This window comes from Nerophis ophidion, linkage group LG17 (assembly GCF_033978795.1).
Source record: "Nerophis ophidion isolate RoL-2023_Sa linkage group LG17, RoL_Noph_v1.0, whole genome shotgun sequence".
NCBI classification, from domain to species: domain Eukaryota; kingdom Metazoa; phylum Chordata; class Actinopteri; order Syngnathiformes; family Syngnathidae; genus Nerophis; species Nerophis ophidion.
This window is the reverse complement of record NC_084627.1, coordinates 9,482,896-9,504,814: the sequence shown is the minus strand read 5'-3', so window position 1 is coordinate 9,504,814 and position 21,919 is coordinate 9,482,896. Positions and strand designations below refer to the sequence as shown.

The 21,919-nt window shown below is 42.2% G+C and overlaps 1 protein-coding gene across 5 annotated transcripts in view; it reads right to left on the bottom strand.

Annotated features, from left to right (window-relative positions):
- The window catches only part of LOC133535987 (myocyte-specific enhancer factor 2C-like), a 54,453-nt gene extending 43,651 nt beyond the window's left edge, over window positions 1-10,802 (bottom strand). For 3 of the 5 annotated variants that reach the window (XM_061876106.1, XM_061876108.1, XM_061876109.1), the window contains exons 1-3: window positions 10,618-10,801; window positions 7,886-7,968; window positions 7,655-7,818 (exon numbers count right to left, since the gene is read on the bottom strand). The gene's annotated coding sequence lies outside the window, so the exon portion shown is untranslated. Of the gene's footprint in view, window positions 1-7,654; window positions 7,819-7,885; window positions 7,969-10,617 lie in introns of all 5 variants that reach the window. The other 2 variants (XM_061876104.1, XM_061876105.1) reach the window with 1 other exon arrangement.
- Window positions 10,803-21,919: the final 11,117 nt, after the last annotated feature.

Sequence of the window (21,919 nt, the reverse complement as noted above, 5' to 3'; positions counted from 1 at the left end):
TGGACTATCACTATTATGTTAGATCCACTATGGACTATCACTATTATGTTAGATCCACTATGGACTGGACTATCACTATTATGTTAGATCCACTATGGACTGGACTCTCACTATTATGTTCAATCCACTTCGGACTGGACTATCACTATTATGTTAGATCCACTATGGACTGGACTATCACTATTATGTTAGATCCACTATGGACTGGACTCCACTATTATGTTAGATCCACTATGGACTGGACTCCATTATTATGTTAGATCCACTATGGACTGGACTCTCACTATTATGTTAGATCCACTATGGACTGGACTCCCACTATTATGTTAGATCCACTATGGACTGGACTATCACTATTATGTTAGATCCACTATGGACTGGACTCTCACTATTATGTTAGATCCACTATGGACTGGACTCTCACTATTATGTTAGATCCACTATGGACTGGACTCTCACTATTATGTTAGATCCACTATGGACTGGACTCTCACTATTATGTTGGATACACTATGGACTGGACTATCACTATAATGTTAGATCCACGATGGACTGGACTCTCACTATTATGTTAGATCCACTATGGACTGGACTCTCACTATTATGTTAGATACACTATGGACTGGACTATCACTATTATGTTAGATCCACGATGGACTGGACTCTCACTATTATGTTCAATCCACTTCGGACTGGACTATCACTATTATGTTGGATCCACTATGGACTGGACTATCACTATTATGTTAGATCCACTATGGACTGGACTCCACTATTATGTTAGATCCACTATGGACTGGACTCCATTATTATGTTAGATCCACTATGGACTGGACTCTCACTATTATGTTAGATCCACTATGGACTGGACTCCCACTATTATGTTAGATCCACTATGGACTGGACTATCACTATTATGTTAGATCCACTATGGACTGGACTCTCACTATTATGTTAGATCCACTATGGACTGGACTCTCACTATTATGTTAGATCCACTATGGACTGGACTCTCACTATTATGTTAGATCCACTATGGACTGGACTCTCACTATTATGTTAGATACACTATGGACTGGACTATCACTATTATGTTAGATCCACGATGGACTGGACTCTCACTATTATGTTCGATCTACTATGGACTGGACTCTCACTATTATGTTAGATCCACTATGGACTGGACTATCACTATGATGTTAGATCCACTATGGACTGGACTCTCACTATTATGTTAGATCCACTATGGACTGGACTCTCACTATTATGTTAGATCCACTATGGACTGGACTCTCACTACCATGTTAGCTCCACTATGGACTGGACTCTCACTATTATGTTAGATCCACTATGGACTGGACTCTCACTATTATGTTAGATCCACTATGGACTGGGCACTCACTATTATGTTAGGCACACATCCGTGGTCCTCTCCAAGGTTTCTCATAGTCATTCACATTGACATACCACTGGGTTGTGAGTTTTTCCTTGCCCTAATGTGGGATCTGAGCCGAGGATGTCGTCGTGCCTTGTGCAGCCCTTTGAGACACTTGTGATTTAGGGCTATATAAGTAAACATTGATTGATTGATTGAAGACTGCAGATGTTCCCTTAATGTAAAATAATTATTATTGAAAGTGTTGACAAACATATGTGTGTGTGTGTGTGTGTGTGTGTGTGTGTGTGCGCCATGTGAGCAGCTCTTAAGTCGCGGGGTCAACAGGATGTTCACACACGCTGACAAACACGCAGCAGGTTTTCTTGGCAGCTGGCCGCTGGAGGAAGAGGCTCCGCCCACTTGCACACGAGACAAGTTGGAGACGCTAAGAGGATGAAGGCGGCGCTCTTGTGTGTTGTTTGACAACTTTTGAAGACGCCAACACGACTATGTCACCGATGCTAACTTCCTCTATCAGCAAGTGGAGGATGCCCGCTTGGATGCATGGTGGTTGTCTCTCAGTAGTAGTACTAGTAGTCAAGCAGGTAATGGTGTACTTAGTACTACTAATTAGTACTACTATTGGTCTGCACACTACTTCCTCAAGACAAGTGGTGGAGGCAAATGTCGCCCACCGAGGATTTAGTGTACTTACATCTTCTGAGTACATACTGTAAGAGTGTTACACTTGTGTACTTACACTCACATATTTTGAGTATATACTGTAAGTGTGTTACACTTGTGTACTTACACTCACATCTTTTGAGTACATACTATAAGTGTGTTACACTTGTGTACTTACACTCACATATTTTGAGTACATACTATAAGTGTGTTACACTTGTGTACTTACACTTAATTTTTGAGTACAAACTATAAGTGTGTTACACTTGTGTACTTACACATAGTCTTTGGAGAACAAAATATATGTTAGTTACACTGGTGTACTTACACTCACATATTTTAATTACAAACTATAAGTGTGTTACACTTGTGTACTTACACTTGGTCTTTTGAGTACATACTATAAGTGTGTTACACTTGTGTACATACACATAGTCTTTGGAGTACAAAATATATGTTAGTTACACTGGTGTACTTACACTCACATCTTTTGAGTACATACTATATAAGTGTGTTACACTTGGTCTTTTGAGTACATACTATAAGTGTGTTACACTTGTGTACTTACACATAGTCTTTGGAGTACAAAATATATGTTAGTTACACTGGTGTACTTACACTCACATCTTTTGAGTACATACTATAAGTGTGTTACACTTGTGTACTTACACTTAATTTTTGAGTACAAACTATAAGTGTGTTACACTTGTGTACTTACACATAGTCTTTGGAGTACAAAATATATGTTAGTTACACTGGTGTACTTACACTCACATCTTTTAAGTACAAACTATAAGTGTGTTACACTTGTGTACTTACACTTGGTCTTTTGAGTACATACTATAAGTGTGTTACACTTGTGTACTTACACATAGTCTTTGGAGTACAAAATATATGTTAGTTACACTGGTGTACTTACACTCACATCTTTTGAGTACATACTGTAAGTGTGTTACACTAGTGTACTTACACTCACATCTTTTGAGTACATACTATAAGTGTGTTACACTTGTGTACTTACACATAGTCTTTGGAGTACAAAATATATGTTAGTTACACTTGTGTACTTACACTCACGTCTTTTAAGTACAAACTGTAAGTGTGTTACACTTGTGTACCTACACTTGGTCTTTTGAGTTAGGGTACTTGCACATAGTCTTTGGAGTACAGAATATACTTAAGTCTTTTGAGTACATACTGTAAGTGTGTTACACTTGTGTACTTACACTTGGTCTTTTGAGTACATACTATAAATGTGTTGCACTCGTCTCATTACACTTAGTATTTTGAGTACAATATAGATTACTTACACTTGTGTACTTACAGTTGGTCTTTTGAGTACAAACTATACGAGTGTTCCACTTGTGTACTTAAACTTGGTCTTTTTGAGTACATACTATAAGTGTGTTGCACTCATGTACTTACACTTAGTCTTTTGATTATATACTGTAAGTGTGTAACCCTTGCATACTTACATTTAGCCTTTTGAGTACAAACTATACGTGTTAAATTTGTGTACTTACACTTACATCTTCTGAGTACACACTACAAGTGTATTGCACTGCCTTTTGAGTACAAACTATACATGTTACACTCTTGTACTTACACTTACATCTTTTGATTACATACTATATAAGTGTGTAACTCATGCATACTTAGCCTTTTGAGTACAATCTATACCTTTTACACTCGTGTACTTACACTTACATCTTTTGAGTACATACTCTAAGAGTGTGGTAAACTTGTGTACTTACACTTACATCCTTTAAGTACATATTATAAGCGTGTTACACTAGTGTACCCACACTTACATCTTTTGAGTACAAACTATAAGTGTGTTGCACTAGTGTACTTACACTTAGTCTTTTGATTATATCTTGTAAGTGCGCAACCCTTGCATACTTACATTTAGTCTTTTGAGTATATACTGTAAGTGTGTTACACTTGGGTATTTACAACTAGTATTTTGAGTACATACTGTAAGTGTGTCACTTTGGTACTGACTTAGTCTTTTGAGTAGATACTGTAAGTGTGTTAAACTTGCGTACTTACACTTAAGTCTTTTGAGGACATAGGGTAAGTATGTTACACGTGCGTACTTACACTTAGTCTTTTGAGTATATATAGTGCGTACTTACACTTAGTCTTTTGAGTATATATACTATAAGTGTGTTAAACTTGCGTACTTACACTTAAGTCTTTTGAGGACGTAGGGTAAGTATGTTACACGTGCGTACTTACACTTAGTCATTTGAGTATATATACTGTAAGTGTGAATCACTTGCGTACTTACACTTAAGTCTTTTGAGGACATTGGGTAAGTATGTTACATTTGCGTACTTACACTTAGTTATTTGAGTATATTTACTGTAAGTGTGATACACTTGCGTACTTACACTTACGTCTTTTGAGGACATAGGGTAAGTATGTTACACGTGTGTACTTACACTTAGTATTTTGAGGACATAGGTTAAGTATGTTACACGTGCGTACTTACACTTAGTCTTTTGAGATCTTAGGTAAGTATGTTACATTTGCGTACTTACACTCAGTCTTTTGAGTATATATACTGTAAGTGTGATACACTTGTGTACTTACACTTAAGTCTTTTGAGGACATAGGGTAAGTATATTACACTTGCATACTAAGACTTAGTCTTTTGAGTATATATACTGTAAGTGTCATAAGTCTTTTGAGGACATAGGGTAAGTATGTTACACGTGCGTACTTAAACTTAGTCTTTTAAATATGCACTCTGTAAGTGTGATACACTTATGTACTTAGACTTAGTTTTTCCGTGCATATGGGAAGTGTTATGCATACTTACACTCTTGAGTGCACACAGTGTTACACTTGTGTGTATGTTCACTTAGTGTTTCAGTGTATATTGTAAGTGTGTTACACTTGCGTACTTAGGCTTTTAAGTGTGTTTACGTGTGTGGCCGTGTGCTCTAAAACGCCCTCTCCACGACACCTTAAGAGCTGCACAACACAATGAGTTGACAGCTCCTGGCTTTTAGCTCACAGGCTAGAGCTGCTCAACTTTACTCTCATCAAGTGGGGGTGTTGGATCCTGGTTCGAGTGCTGCATGTTGGAAGTACACTAGCAGCCCACCGCCAGAAAGGGGTGTGTCCTACCCAGGAAGTAGTAACAACATCCTCTCTCTTGCAATTTGCGTTGTTTTGAGGTAAAAAGTTCACTTTTTATTTTGGGAAGCGTCTAAAAATAGTCCGCTTTGCTGTCACGCTGAGGACGATCAAGCGTCGGAAATCGCACGCGGGGCAAAATTGCTTGGCGTGCACGCACGGCCGCGGCGCACTTTAAAGGCGGCGTGACTCAGGCAACATTCATGACGGCGTGTTGCGGCTCGCCACGCCTGTCGCCAGGAAACGCCAGCAGTCATCATAACAATAATACCACATTATAATACTTTTTAAGACCTGCGACTGAGGAGATTGTACACAGTAATACTTCACGTGCGGGTACAAAGTATGACTAGAGTATCACTTTAGTACTACTGAAGGTACTACACATCCTGCTGTGTTGATGATGAAATAAAAGCGTCGTGCTCTTACTTTGAAAAGCGCTGAGAACATGAAGGTAGCGTGATGGAATGTGTGAGATCTTTCCTCACTTCTGTGCACCACATGTTCGACACGCGTACACACACACACACACACACACACACACACACACACACACGCACACACACACACACACACACACACACACACGCACGATATAACAACAACAAGACGGCGTCCCCGTCTAGATTATCAGCCGTATTGTGCTAACAAAACACTCAACCGCTATAAAACATAGCTGTACTACAGTCAACCACTACAAAACATAAATGTACTACACTCAACCACTATAAAACATAGATGTACTACAGTCAACCACTACAAAACATAAATGTACTACACTCAACCACTATAAAACATAGATGTACTACACTCAACCACTATAAAACATAGATGTGCTATACTCAACCACTATAAAACATAGATTTACTACACTCAACCACAATAAAACAGATGTACTACACTCAACCACTAAAAAACATAACTATAAAACACTGAACCACTATAAAACATAGTTGTACTACACTCAGCCACTATAAAACGTAGCTGTACTGCACTCAGCCAGAATAAATCTTAGATGTACTACACTCAACCACCATAAAACATAGATGTACTGCACTCAGCGACTATAAATCTTAGATGTACTACACTCAGCCACAATAAAAAATAGATGTACTACACTCAGCGACTATAAATCTTAGATGTACTACACTCAACCACTATAAAAAATAGATGTACTACACTCAGCGACTATAAATCTTAGGTGTACTACAGTCAACCACTATAAAACATAGAAGTACTACAGTCAACCACTATAAAACAAAGGTGTACTACACTCAGTCACTACAAAACATAGATGTACTTCACTCAGCCATCATAAAATATAAAAGTACTACAGTCAACCACTATAAAACATAGGTGTACTACACTCAACCACTATAAAACATAGAAGTACTACACTCAGCCAACATAAAACATACATAGATGTACTACACTCAGCTACCATAAAACATAGGTGTACTACACTCAGCCAACATAAAACATAGATGTACTACACTCAACCACTATAAAACATAGTGGTACTACACTCAGCCACTATAAAACATAGGTGTACTACACTCAGCCACAATAAAACAGAAGTACTACACTCAACCACTATAAAACATAGAAGTACTACACTAAGCCACTATAAAACATAGATGTACTACACTAAGCCACTATAAAACATAGATGTACTACACTCAGCCACTATAAAACATAGATGTACTACACTCAGCCACTATAAAACATAGATGTACTACACTCAGCCACTATAAAACATAGATGCACTACACTAAGCCACAATAAAACATAGATGTACTACACTCAGCCACTATAAAACATAGATGTACTACACTAAGCCACGATAAAACATAGATGTACTACACTCAGCCACTATAAAACATAGATGTACTACACTCAGCCACTATAAAACATAGATGTACTACACTCAGCCACTATAAAACATAGATGTACTACACTCAGCCACTATAAAACATAGATGTACTACACTCAGCCACTATAAAACATAGATGTACTACACTCAGCCACTATAAAACATAGATGTACTACACTCAGCCACTATAAAACATAGTGGTACTACACTCAACCACTATAAAACATAGATGTACTACACTCAGCCACTATAAAACAGAGGTACTACACTCAGCCACCATAAAACATGTGTTCTGTCTTCATATTTTTGACACAACATATTCATTGTTATGTCACTTTTCAAATTGGAAGTAATCCAAAATCGGAGGGTGTGTATTTATCCGTCAATAAAGTGTTTTTTCAAAATAAAAGCATGTCAAAATGGACTTGGGGGTGGTCTCCCTTGACTTTGCCCCAGGGGCCCCAGAAGTCGTGAGTGCGCCACTGAGAGTCACAAAAGGCGGATTTAAAAATGTTACAAAACGCGTGATTGTCTTCAGTTACAAACGCCAACTTGATCCTGCTCAGTCTTACCGAGTCCTGCTGGGTACAAGTCCAACTTCTTCTCGTCCATATGAGTCTCAAGTTGTCCAGCAGTCCCGGGTCCGGTGCGGACAGGTCCTGGTCCAAGCAGTCCGAGCACTCCAACGCAACACGCGGCGACGACGACGACGATGATGCCTTCACGGTCTTCCAGGCTGCGAGGAAGACAAGATTATCCCTCGTCACGCGCGCGTGTGCGTGGGGGCGGGAATAAGCGCTCACCTGTGCGAGTCACTGCTGCATGACTTTCCCGCCAACGGTCCGTCCAGCGGCGGCGATCACCCCCACGGTCACGTGCAAAACACCTGGACACACGCACATGTGCTGGCTTGGAGTTGACGTTCAACAAGTTGGGACTCTGCCGCCCCCTGCTGGGCACACAGTTACATACACCCTCCATTGGCGTCCTGTACTCGATGACGTCGACTTTTTGATTGATTTGGCGCTAATTTACTGTTGTAGTTTCTATTTTTATACTGAGAGGGTCACAATTTCTGATACTGCTCTTGTATTGGATGATTAAAGTGACGTCATGGAAACTAAACTAACTTCTATGTTGGCTACCTAGTATTGGATGATTAAAGTGACGTCATAGTAACTAAACTAACTTCTAAAGTTGGATACCTCCTATTGGATGATTAAGGTGACGTCATAGTAACCAAACCAACTTCTATGTTTGCTGCCTCTCTTTATAATGTATATTTTCTGCTATTTCTTCTCTTTGTTTTGCTGCAGCTGTCACATATACTGCAATATTTTACATGGTAATTGGTATTTTTTATATATTATATACAAATATATCAGTAGATATTATATACTGTGTATATAACATGTAAATATTGCATGCATGTTATATTTTATATTGCTACTATGGTACATTTTAGTCCACTTTATACCTGCATTATCCTTTGTAACTGAGCGACTGTGTGGAAATATTCAATAAAGTTAGTCTAAATCCACATCTAGTCCTATTCCCACTTGATTTAGAATTAGTTTAAACTGTACCCAGACTTCAGTGACGTCATAGGCCCCAGTGTATGCGCCAAACAAAAAATGTCGGAGGTCTTGCTTCGTTCCCGTTCAGGAAGTAACCATTCTCTGCCCACCAATCAACACACCGCACTGCCAGGCTCCGCCCCTTTAGCTACCCTACCACTGTGGTGGTACTAATTAATTCTGTGCTTTGGAAATCGTATTGACTTGCCGACTTTACCAATCCAAACAAAAAAGCTCGCCAAACAAGTAGATATTGTTCAACACCAAGTCGGGGTCGAGGCCTTAGCGGCATCTTATGGCGCTGATTTACTGTTGTAGTTTCTATTTTTATACTGAGAGGGTCACAATTTCTGATACTGCTCTTGTATTGGATGATTAAGGTGACGTCATAGTAACTCAACTAACTTCTACGTTGGCTACCTCCTATTGGATGATTAAGGTGACGTCATAGTAATTAAACCAACTTCTATGTTTGCTGCCTCTCTTTATAATGTATATTTTCTGCTAGATCTACTCTTTGTTTTGCTGCAGCTGTCACATATACTGTAATATTTTACATGGTAATTGGGATTTGTTATATATTATATAAAAATATATCAGTAGATATTATAGACTGTGTATATAACATGTAAATATTGCATGCATGTTATATTTTATATTGCTACTATGGTACATTTTAGTCCACTTTATACCTGCATTATCCTTTGTAACTGAGCGACTGTGTGGAAATATTCAATAAAGTTAGTCTAAATCCACATCTAGTCCTATTCCCACTTGATTTAGAATTAGTTTAAACTGTACCCCGACTTCATAGGCCCCAGTGTATGTGGCAAACAAAAAATGGCGGCGGTCTTGCTTCGTTCCCATTCAGGAAGTAACCATTCTCTGCCCACCAATCAACACACCGCACTGCCAGGCTCCGCCCCTTTAGCTACCCTACCACTGTGTTGGTACTAATTAATTCTGTGCTTTGGAAATCAAACACGCGTCGTATTGACGTGCCGACTTTACCAAACCAAACAAAAAAGCTCGCCAAACAAGTAGATGTTGTTCAACACCAAGTCGGGGTCGAGGCCTTAGCGGCATCTTATGGCGCTGATTTACTGTTGTAGTTTCTATTTTTATACTGAGAGGGTCACAATTTCTGATACTGCTCTTGTATTGGATGATTAAGGTGACGTCATAGTAACTAAACCAACTTCTATGTTTGCTGCCTCTCTTTATAATGTATATTTTCTGCTAGATCTACTCTTTGTTTTGCTGCAGCTGTCACATATACTGCAATATTGTACATGGTAATTGGGATTTTTTATATATTATATAAAAATATATCAGTAGATATTATAGACTGTGTATATAACATGTAAATATTACATGCATGTTATATTTTATATTGCTACTATGGTACATTTTAGTCCACTTTATACCTGCATTATCCTTTGTAACTGAGCGACTGTGTGGAAATATTCAATAAAGTTAGTCTAAAGCCACATCTAGTCCTATTCCCCACTTGATTTAGAATTAGTTTAAACTGTACCCCGACTTCATAGGCCCCAGTGTATGCGGCAAACAAAAAATGGCGGCGGTCTTGCTTCGTTCCCATTCAGGGAAGTAACCATTCTCTGCCCACCAATCAACACACCGCACTGCCAGGCTCCCGCCCCTTTAGCTACCCTACCACTGTGTTGGTACTAATTAATTCTGTGCTTTGGAAATCAAACACGCGTCGTAATGACGTGCCGACTTTACCAAACCAAACAAGTAGATGTTGTTCAACACCAAGTCGGGGTCGAGGCCTTAGCGGCATCTTAACGCCGTCGGTGACATTTTGTGAGCCGCCCTGGCAGCGACGCCGACACAAGTGGCAATAGTGGTTAAAAAAACCACCAGTGCTTGCAGGTTACCATGACAACACAGGAAAAAACCAACTTTTTACTTCATCTCTTCACTTCACTCACCGCTCGTGTCGTCTTCGCCGGGAAGAAGTCGTTCCGCCAGGTCCAGCTGCGGGCTCGCTGTTCGATTCCTCGTGTCAAACAAGTTGGCTCGCCGAAGGAAGGTAAAGCCAGACCAGCTGGCTTAGAAGGACCCAGAACTGTTCGGTGTCCAGACCTGACTGAGCTCATGTAGCCCACATTCACCCCCCCCCCCCAACCCCGCTGCCCACCGACATACCCTGTGACCCCCGTCCCCTCCTACAGAACCCCGCACCCCCACCTTCGTCTGATGGAGAGCTCGCACACCTGTCACCGTCACTCATGTTAAATTTAGCCTAGGTGTCACTGATGCGGCGTGTGTGTGTGTGTGTGTGTGTGTGTGTGTGTGTGTGTGTGTGAGAAGAATGTGTTGGTGACACTCAGAACCTTGGAGGGCCTCACGGCGCGCCTGGACACTACCCAGATCTAACCTTCAAACACACATAAATGCACAATTAAAGTCGGCGTGATACAACAGGCACACCTTGGCCACGCCCCCCCTCCCCCCGACATAAGCGTGACGTCGCTCGCAGCGGCGAGCTTCCCTAAGCGAGGACCCGACCGATTTTGCCAGAACTATCGTTATTCTCGGGTGTTATCGAGAACTCTCGTCGATCTTCGGGGGTGGGGGGTGGGGGGCGGGTCTCAAAGGTCCGTAGTGAAGGTTGATGTAGGCTGAAATGCCATGGAGGTGAGTTGGCGATGGAAAAGGCGGGGCTTATATGTTGTGGGCGGAGACTTCTTAAGTTACACTGAAAGACATGAGATGGTGTAATCGGACCCCCGCTCTCTTCGATCGCCAAGTGCCTTACGTCGCTCGCAGTCCTCACAGCGACGCCTAGCGTCTGAACGCCGTCTCATAAACACGTTTTTCCTGACAAAATACACTGAAATATCAATCAATCAATCAATGTTTATTTATATAGCCCCAAATCACAAATGTCTCAAAGGACTGCACAAATCATTACAACTACAACATCCTTGGAAGAACCCACAAAAGGGCAAGGAAAACTCACACCCAGTGGGCAGAGAGAATTCACATCCAGTGGGACGCCGGTGACAATGCTGACTATGAGAAACCTTGGAGAGGACCTCAGATGTGGGCAACCCCCCCCCCTCTAGGGGACCGAAAGCAATGGATGTCGAGCGGGTCCAACATGATACTGTGAAAGTTCAATCCATAGTGGCTCCAACACAGCCGCGAGAGTTCAGTTCAAGCGGATCCAAGACAGCAGCGAGAGTCCCGTCCACAGGAAACCATCTCAAGCGGATCAGCAGCGCAGAGACGTCCCCAACCGATACAGGCGAGCGGTCCATCCTGGGTCTCGACTCTGGACAGCCAGTACTTCATCATGGTGATCGGACCGGACAGGGGGGGACATAGGAGAAAGAAAAGAAGCGGCAGATCAACTGGTCTAAAAAGGAGGTCTATTTAAAGGCTAGAGTATACAGATGAGTTTTAAGGTGAGACTTAAATGCTTCTACTGAGGTAGCATCTCGAACTGTTACCGGGAGGGCATTCCAGAGTACATCAGACCTTTTTTAAAAAAAAGTTATTTAGATAATCATCAGCTTTCAATTAAGATGCCAAGTCTTAATCGATTGCAGCGCGGAGGCGGGCTGCGCCGCACGCCAATCATTTTTGCACCGCAGGTCAGGGTCCCTCAGTGTCAAAGGTCAGGGCCTGCACCTGGGCGCAGCTGACTTCGTAAAAGCTGGTCTTTTGTCTTTTAAAACAGCCAATTGGGATTCTGTATTACCAGGCCACGCCCTCGCCCTCGCCCCCACCCTTGCCTTCAGACAACAGCCTCAACCGCTGAAGGTCAAAGGCCAAGTGTTGTCCCGTGGTCAGCATAGTTCAACTAATGACTGACAGCTGCGTGCCAAAGCTGCTGACATATATACACACACTGTAAATATTGGGGGGGATGTGGGCGTGGCCTGAGAGGCTATTCCATCTACTTTTATTTCCACGTTCTTTACACTAAAGAAGACTTTTTAACACAACAAAGACTGCTGTCTCAATTGGTACGATGCATACATGCAACTTGTTTAAGTCTTCTGGCGTACTTACTTTAGTCTTTTGAGTGCGTACAGTAAGTGTATTCAGAAAGTATTCAAAGCGCTTCACTTTTTCCACATGTTACAGCCGTATTCCAAAATTCTACAGACAATACTCTATAGATCAGACCAAGGCAAATTAAGGCCCGGGGGCCACAATCTGGCCCGCTGGACATTCCCAAATATTTTTTTTACATCTTTAAGATGGAAACTATAGCCGCCATTAAAGGGGAACATTATCAGCAGACCTATGTAAGCGTCAATATATACCTTGATGTTGCAGAAAAAAGACCATGTATTTTTTTAACCGATTTCCGAACTCTAAATGGGTGAATTTTGGCAAATTAAACGCCTTTCTGTTTAGCCGCCATTTTCATTTTCAACCCATTGTAAACATTGGGTCTCAGCTTTGTTATTTTTGTTTTTTCGACTATTTTTGGGAAGCTTGGAGACATCATGCCTCGTCGGTGTTGTCGGAGGGTGTAACAACACTAACAGGGAGGGATTCAAGTTGCACCACTGGCAAGAAATCTGCCGCCAGACTCCCATTGAATGTACCAGAGTGTCTTCACATTTGACCGGCGATGCTAAGACAGACATGGCACAGAGATGTATGGATAACCTGCAGATGCATTTGCAACCATTAAGTCAACGAAATCACAAAGGTGAGTTTTGTTGATGTTGTTGACTTATGTGCTAATCAGACATATTTGGTCTCGGCATGACTGCCAGCTAATCGATGCTAACATGCTACACTAATTGATGCTAACATGCTATTTACGCTAGCTGTATGTACATTTGAAACTAGATACCCACATTTAATGCAAAACAAACACTTACCAATCAACGGATTTAAGTTGCTCCAGTGTCATAAAATGCGAAAGTCCTGATCGTTTGGTCCGCACATTTTACCGGCGATGCTAATAAGGGAGCCATGCTATGGGCTACTTCATTAGGTACACCCATGCTATGGCCAAATAGCGTCAATAGCTATTCGCTCAATATCTTCAATTTCGTTTTCGCTATCTGCCTCCATACTCCGACCATCTGTTTCAATACATGCGTAATCTGTTGAATCGCTTAAGCCGCTGAAATCCGAGTCTGAATCCGAGCTAATGTCGCTATATCTTGCTGTGGTAACCGCCATGTTGTTTGTATTGGCAGCCCTGTATGACGTCACAGGGAAATGGATAGTGGTTTCGAAGATAGCGAAAATAAGGGGAAATTCCGGGACCGGTAAAATTTTGAAAAAAACTTCGAAAAATAAAACAAGCCACTGGGAACTGATTTTTATTGTTTTTAACCCTTTTGAAATTGTGATAATGTTCCCCTTTAAGATGTGCACTAATGTTTTCTAATGACCATAAGTCTTCAACTATACCAGGGGTCGGCAACACAAAATGTTGAAAGAGCCATATAGGACCAAATATACAAAAACAAATCCGTCTGGAGCCGCAAAAAAAAAGCCATACTACATACAGATAGTGTATGTATATTATTTTGATACTTTTTGGTACTTTTTCTAAATAAAGGGGACCAAAAAAAATGCATTATTGGCTATATTCAAACAAAAAAATCTTAGGGTATGGTGGTATGGTATGGTACCGAATATGATTCATTAGTATCGCGGTACTATACTTTGATTGAAACTTTTATTAGTAGATTGCACAGTACAGTACATATTCCGTATAATTGACCACTAAATGGTAACACCCCAATAAGTTTTTCAACTTGTTTAAGTCGGAGTCTACGTTAATCAATTCATGGTAATACTAGTACCCGTATACCGTACAACCCTACTAGTTACTACGGTAATCTACCTCACAGCAGGTCAGACTAGGTACCAGGCAGGGTGGGTGGGGAGCGTTTCCACAGTGTTTCCAGAGCATGAAAGGCGGGTGTCAGGGACAGACGTGGAAGGAGATTTTTACAAGAAAGTGCTAAAGCTTAGTGATGTATCACATATATATCAGTGTAGTTGTTTTTAGTTTTTTTTACCCTTCACGTTTATATTGCGCTGTCTGTTGCATTTGGCTTGATTGTAAAATATGTCGTTAAATCACCAAAAATAATAATTACAATAATTAATAATGAAATCCAGAGGCTAATTCACACATTATTCACAAGCGGCCCTCTGATGGCAGCATAACTGCCATGTGGCCCTCAATGACAAGTTTGACATCCCTGTTTTAGACACTAAAAATAAAAAAATCACATGTACATAAGTATTCACAGCCTTTGCTCAATATTTTGTTGATATACCATCCATCCATCCATCCATTTTCTACCGCTTATTCCCTTTCGGGGTCGCGGGGGGCGCTGGCGCCTAGCTCAGCTACAATCGGGCGGAAGGCGGGGTACACCCTGGACAAGTCGCCACCTCATGGCAGGGCCAACACAGATAGACAGACAACATTCACACACTAGGGCCGATTTAGTGTTGCCAATCAACCTATCCCCAGGTGCATGTCTTTGGAAGTGGGAGGAAGCCGGAGTACCCGGAGGGAACCCACGCATTCACGGGGAGAACATGCAAACTCCACACAGAAAGATCCCGAGCCTGGATTTGAACCCAGGACTGCAGGACCTTCGTATTGTGAGGCAGACGCACTAACCCCTCTTCCACCGTGAAGCCTGTTGATATACCATTGGCAGCAATTCCAGCCTCAAGTCTTTTTGACTGTGATGCCACAAGCTTGGCACACCTATCCTTCCTCTTTGCGGCACCTCTCACGCTCTGTCAGGTTGGATGGGAAGTTTCCAAATCTCTCCGGAGATGTTCGATTGGATCCAAGTTTGAGCTCTGGCGGGGCCACTGAAGGACATTTACAGAGTTGCTCTGAAGGCATTCCTTTGATATCTTGGCTGTGTGCCTCGGGTGGTTGTTCTGCTGAAAGACGAGCCGCTGCCTCGGTCTGAGTTCAAGTGCGCTCTGGAGCAAGTATTCGTCCAGGATGTGTTTGTACATTTCTGGATTCATCTTTCAATCAATCAATCAATGTTTATTTATATAGCCCCAAATCACAAATGTCTCAAAGGACTGCACAAATCATTACGACTACAACATCCTCGGAAGAACCCACAAAAGGGCAAGGAAAACTCACACCCAGTGGGCAGGGAGAATTCACATCCAGTGGGACGCCAGTGACAATGCTGACTATGAGAAACCTTGGAGAGGACCTCAGATGTGGGCAACCCCCCCCCTCTAGGGGACCGAAAGCAATGGATGTCGAGCGGGTCTAATATGATACTGTGAAAGTTCAATCCATAGTGGCTCCAAGACAGCAGCGAGAGTCCCGTCCACAGGAAACCATCTCAAGCGGATCAGCAGCGTAGAGATGTCCCCAACCGATACAGGCGAGCGGTCCATCCTGGGTCCCGACGAGCGGTCCATCCTGGGTCTCGACGAGCGGTCCATCCTGGGTCTCGACTCTGGACAGCCAGTACTTCATCCATGGTCATCGGACCGGACCCCCTCCACAAGGGAGGGGGGGACATAGGAGAAAGAAAAGAAGTGGCAGATCAACTGGTCTAAAAAGGAGGTCTATTTAAAGGCTAGAGTATACAGATGAGTTTTAAGGTGAGACTTAAATGCTTCTACTGAGGTAGCATCTCGAACTGTTACCGGGAGGGCATTCCAGAGTACTGGAGCCCGAACGGAAAACGCTCTATAGCCCGCAGACTTTTTTTGAGCTCTAGGAATCACTAATAAGCCGGAGTCTTTTGAACGCAGATTTCTTGCCGGGACATATGGTACAATACAATCGGCAAGATAGGCTGGAGCTAGACCGTGTAGTATTTTATATCCTGACTAGTCTTCCAGTTCTTGACATCCCTACAGCATGATGCTGCCACCACAATGTTTCACTGTGGGTATGGTATTGGCCTGGTGATGAGCGGTGCCTGGTTTCCTCCCAACATGACGTCCGGCACTCATGCCAAAGAGTTCAATCTTTGTCTCATCAGACCAGAGAATTATGTTTGGTCTGAGTCTTTCAGTTGCATTTTGGCAAACCTTTACTGAGAAATGGCTTCCGTCTGGCCACTCTACCATACAGGTCTGATTGGTGGATTGCTGCAGAGATGCTTGTCCTTCTGGAAGGTTTTCCTCTCTCCACAGAGGAATGCTGTAGCTCTGACAGAGTGACCATCGGGTTCTTGGTCACCCCTCCGCCTAGGGCCCTTTTCCCCCTATTGCTCAGTTTACAGGACCGGCTAGCTCTAGTAAGAGTCCTGGTCGTTCAAACTTCTTCCATTTACGGATGATAGAGGTAACTGTGTTCATTAGGACCTTCAAGGCAGCAGATACTTTTCTGTACCCTCCCCCAGATTTGTGCTTTGGGACAATCCTGTCTCAAAAGTTCATCCATGCATCCACTTCCGCTTATCCAAGGTCGGGTCTCGGGGGCAGCAGCCTAAGCAGGGAAGCCCAAACTTCCCTCTCCCCAGCCACTTCGTCCAGCTCTTCCCAGGAGATCCCGAGGCGTTTCCAGGCCAGCCGGGAGACATAGTCTTCCCAACGTGTCTCTGGTCTTCCCCGTGGCCTCCTACCGATCGAACGTGCCCTAAACACCTCCCTAGGGAGACGTTCGGGTGGCATCCTGACTAGATGCCCGAACCACCTCATCTGGCTCCTCTCGATGTGGAGGAGCAACGGCTTTACTTTGAGCCCTGCCACCCGGCGGAAAAAAATCACTTCGGCCGCTTGTACCAGTGATCTTCTCCTTTTGATCATAACTCAAAGCTCATGACCATAGGTGAGGATGGGAACGTAGATCGACCGGTAAATTGAGAGCTCTGCCTTCCGGCTCAGCTACTTCTTCACCACAACGGATCGATACAGCGTCCGCATTACCGAAGACTGTCTCGAAAGTCTACTGACAATTCTTTCAACGTCATTCTTGGTTTGTGCGCTGTCAGTCAGTGACAGGTGTGGGAGATTGAATTCTAATTTATTTAATTTAAAACAATGGGATTTAAGATTAAGGCTGCAGTACAACATAATGTGGAAAAAGTCAAGCTCTGTGACTACTTACCAGATGCACTGCAGTTGCGTACTTACACTAAAGGCTTGTGTTACATAGCTCGCATCTCCCTCTGACTGAGTCTTGATTGGTTTACAGCTCTTTCGCAGGGTTTGGGGCGTGACTTGTGATTCCCCTCCAAAACACCAAGGGGCAGTGTCTACTGAAGGAGCAACCACAGCTGTCGTTGACTACATATTTACCGTTTTGTGTAGAGTGACCAATGAAAACCACAACATTGAGATATTTGTTGGCACTAGAACTAATCATTCAGAAACTTCAGTTTACTTTTAATGGACGTTGTACTCATCAACCAGAGAAAAAGACGTTTGTGATCGACTGAGCAACCCCTGACAGTTGCGGCAGACGACGGGCGAATTTTCAACGCTATTTGCCTGTTATTATACCATGAATTGATTAACGTGGACCCCGACTTAAGCAAGTTGAAAAACTTATTGGGGTGTCACCATTTAGTGGTCAATTGTACGGAATATGTACTGTACTGTGCAATCTACTAATAAAAGTTTCAATCAATCAATCAATCAATCAATCAATTCAGGACATTGGACAAGAGCGAGCTGTCATATAATTAAAAATAAAAGTGATAAATAACTTTTGTAACGACCGGTTGCCGTTATTGTTTATGATCATGTGTCACTGATGTTCAAAAGTTCCAATGTTCATGAACATACCGTGCCTGAAAGATGATTGAAGGACAATAAGAAGGTATTGTGTGTGAGAGAAAAAAACACCTGTGTGCACGAGAAATAATTATGTGTCAGAATTAAACCTGTTTGCACAAGATTGGCAATAAAAGATAAAACAATTGTGGTACTTTGTGACTTCTTATGGATGAAAGAACACAACAAGCTAAAAAAAAACCGACACATTCAATAATTATTTTAAAGAGCACAAGGAGATATTAAGTACCCAATATCAGTTTGCATGCAAACGTTGAAGCACTGTTGCTTTATCACATACAATAATTTGTACATGTCACGCACAACTTCTCCTCTCCTTGCCTCAGGAACTCTCAAAAAAGCTGACAAATCACAGCTCTGCGGTCTGCTTCGCCGCCAACGTAATGTTAGACATTGTTGGGAGGTGCACGTCAGGGCCTGCAGGAAGGTACGCAGGGGCAGGAGCAAAACGACGTCGCTTATGCAAGTTACGTGACACCAGAGAATATACCAGGTTTTACTAACCCGAGTGGTTGCAATACACCATTAAAAGGAGGAGAAGGTAAAAGTACAATGACTGTAATGCAGGGGTCCCCAAACTATGGCCCATGGGCCGGATACGGCCCGCCAACGTCCAAAATCCGGCCCATGGGAAATCCCAAGTTAAAAAAAATAAATTAATTATACTATTTTATTTTGAATTTTTTTTAAATCCGTCCTTTTCAATCCATTTTACTCTCCTAGCCGCTCAGGCAAATCATATTGTCGAAAATTGCATTTTTCCATCGATAAAGTGACATCCTCAGCAGCAAGTGCTCGCTCTTTCAATCAATATATATATATGTATATATGTATATATGTATATATATATATATATATATATATATATATATATATATATATATATATACACACACCATAAAAACAGTACCACTTTTTACATTTTCCTCTGTTTGCTTTATATTGTAGAAACATGGTGGTTATATACACGCACGCACGCACGCACGCACGCACGCACGCACACACACACACACACACACACACACACACACACACACAGCCCCTGGCCAAATTGGTTTAACCCAATGTGGCCCCCGATTCAAAAAGTTTGGGGACCCCTGCTGTAATGGATGTGGGACAGTACTACACAGTCTACATTTACACACTCAGGAAGAAAGTATACGGCAAACCTTTTTAAGTTGCTTTTTAAATCTGGCCTATGAACCACAACATTACATCCCACTCCGAGTTCAGTTTAAAACTTGGGAGACAAATATTCTTGCAGTAAATTCCTAAAAACACTAAAGTGCTCCAGTGTCTAAAGCAGGGGTCGGGAACCTTTTTGGCTGAGGGAGCCAAGAATCCAAATATTTTAAAATGTATTTCCGTAAGAGCCATATAAAAATGTTTTCAACACTGAACAACTAAATGTGTGCATTTTTAGGTAAGACCAACATTTCTAGAGTATAATAGGTCTCTTTTTCTTTGTAATAACATTGTTATTCTGAAGTTAACTGTGGAGGGGGCGTGGCCTGCGGGCCTGCAGCGAAGCGGGGTGTTGCCAGGATCGGCCTTGAAATCAGCGACAGGTGCGTAGATGGCCCACCTTTGAATTGTTATCTAATCACCTGTCGCTCTGTTATAAGCAGCAGCCAGGAGGAGAGACAGGGTTGGGGCTGGAGTCAGAGCGCGAGCGAGAACGAAAGAGGAAAAGACAATTGCTAGGAAGCATCTGAGAGACTTATTGAGAAATAAAACAATAATGTAACCCTGAAACAGGCTCTCATGTCGGTGCTTGGTGGTCTGAAGAACCTCCAGGAGGGGAAGCCCCACACTAACCAATAATAAATACATAACTTTTTACCATTAACGCAACTTCTTGAACAGGTGCGGTAGAAACAGGTGGATGGATTCAAAATGCATGAGAATTTTTTATATTTTGAACGTTACCTTTAACACTGTGATTACAAGTGGAATTATTCATTACTTATCGTGTTACGCAATGTCAGCTCAGATTTATCCGAGAGCCAGATGCAGTCATCAAAAGAGCCACATCTGGCTATAGAGCCATAGGTTCCCTACCCCTGGTCTAAAGGAACTTGGACCACTGATTCTTTGAAGTCTGCCTCCCCGTCCTTAGCTTTCTGTAAATGTGGCCCCCAAAACAATGTACTTGAATATTCCTTGTGTACACAGTATACTGACTCAAGTATTCCATTTGAGACATAGCTTGATTGTCATTTAAATCGAGAATGTTCTACTAGTGATGCAGGACTCAAATAATCCAACTGGACTTGCGAAAAGAACAACTTGAGTGTCAGAAAAAAATAACGAGAAGGTTCCTCAGGTCCCTTCTTCATACGATGAGACTAGAACCCCACCGCCCCAAGCCCCTTTGGGTTCATCTAAGTCAGGGGTGCCCATTACGTGGATCGCGAGCTACCAGTCGACCGCGGGCGGTGTGTCAGTCGATCTCCAGCCAGGCTTTTAAAAAAAATAGACCTAAAAATGAGTGATCATCAATCTTCACCAAGACGTCACTTAAATGACATTCACGGTACCGGAGGGTCTTGTGAGATGACGCTGGCTGCTGCAAGATCATTATTATGAAAATATGACCGAGAGGAAGGCGAGAAACACTTTTTATTTCAACAGACTCTCGCGCCGTACCTTCCGTCAAAACTCTAAAGGCCGACTGCACATTTCCTATCTTCACAATAAAAGCCCTGCTTCATGCTGCCTGCGCTAACTAAATACAGAGTCTCGGAAAACTGGCATGCACAAGCGATCCCTCAGAAAGCTGGCGTGCACATCACTTGTGCACGCCAGCTTTCCGAGACTCTTATTTTGTTAGCGCAGGCAGCATGAAGCAGGGCTTTTATTGTGAAGATAGGAAATGTGCAGTCGGCCTTTAGAGTTTTGACGGAAGGGACGGCGCGAAAGTCTGTTGAAATAAAAAGTGTTTCTCGCCTTCCTCTCTGTCATTTTTTCATAATAATGAACTGGCAGCAGCCAGCGTCATCTCACAAGACCCTCGGGTGCCGTGAATGTCAATCAAGCAAGCTACGGAATTTGCCGCCAATGTTTTTCTTGTAAAGTGTATGGAAGCTGGATGAATTAGATGCCAAAAACCAACCACTTTCATGTGGTATTGTACAGAAAGGACAACTTTTTTTGTCCTCCATTTGAAAATGTGGGCGTTATCATCATTACTGTCTGATTCCAATCAATGCAAGTCATCAGAATCAGGTAATACACCAACTTATATTCTTGTCTTTGTGAAAGAAAGACATCTATATGTGTTACACATGCTTGTATTATCATTAAACACATTTAACTTGTTTACAAAAATGTCTCTTTCATAAATAAATATAAATGATATATATAAATGAGGTAGATCCCCCGAGTTGGTCAATTGAAAAGTAGCTCGCTTGCAGAAAAAGTGTGGGCACCCCTGGTCTAAGTCTTGTCTGATACGAGAACTAATTTGGACACAACGTGCGTGACAAAATGGCAACA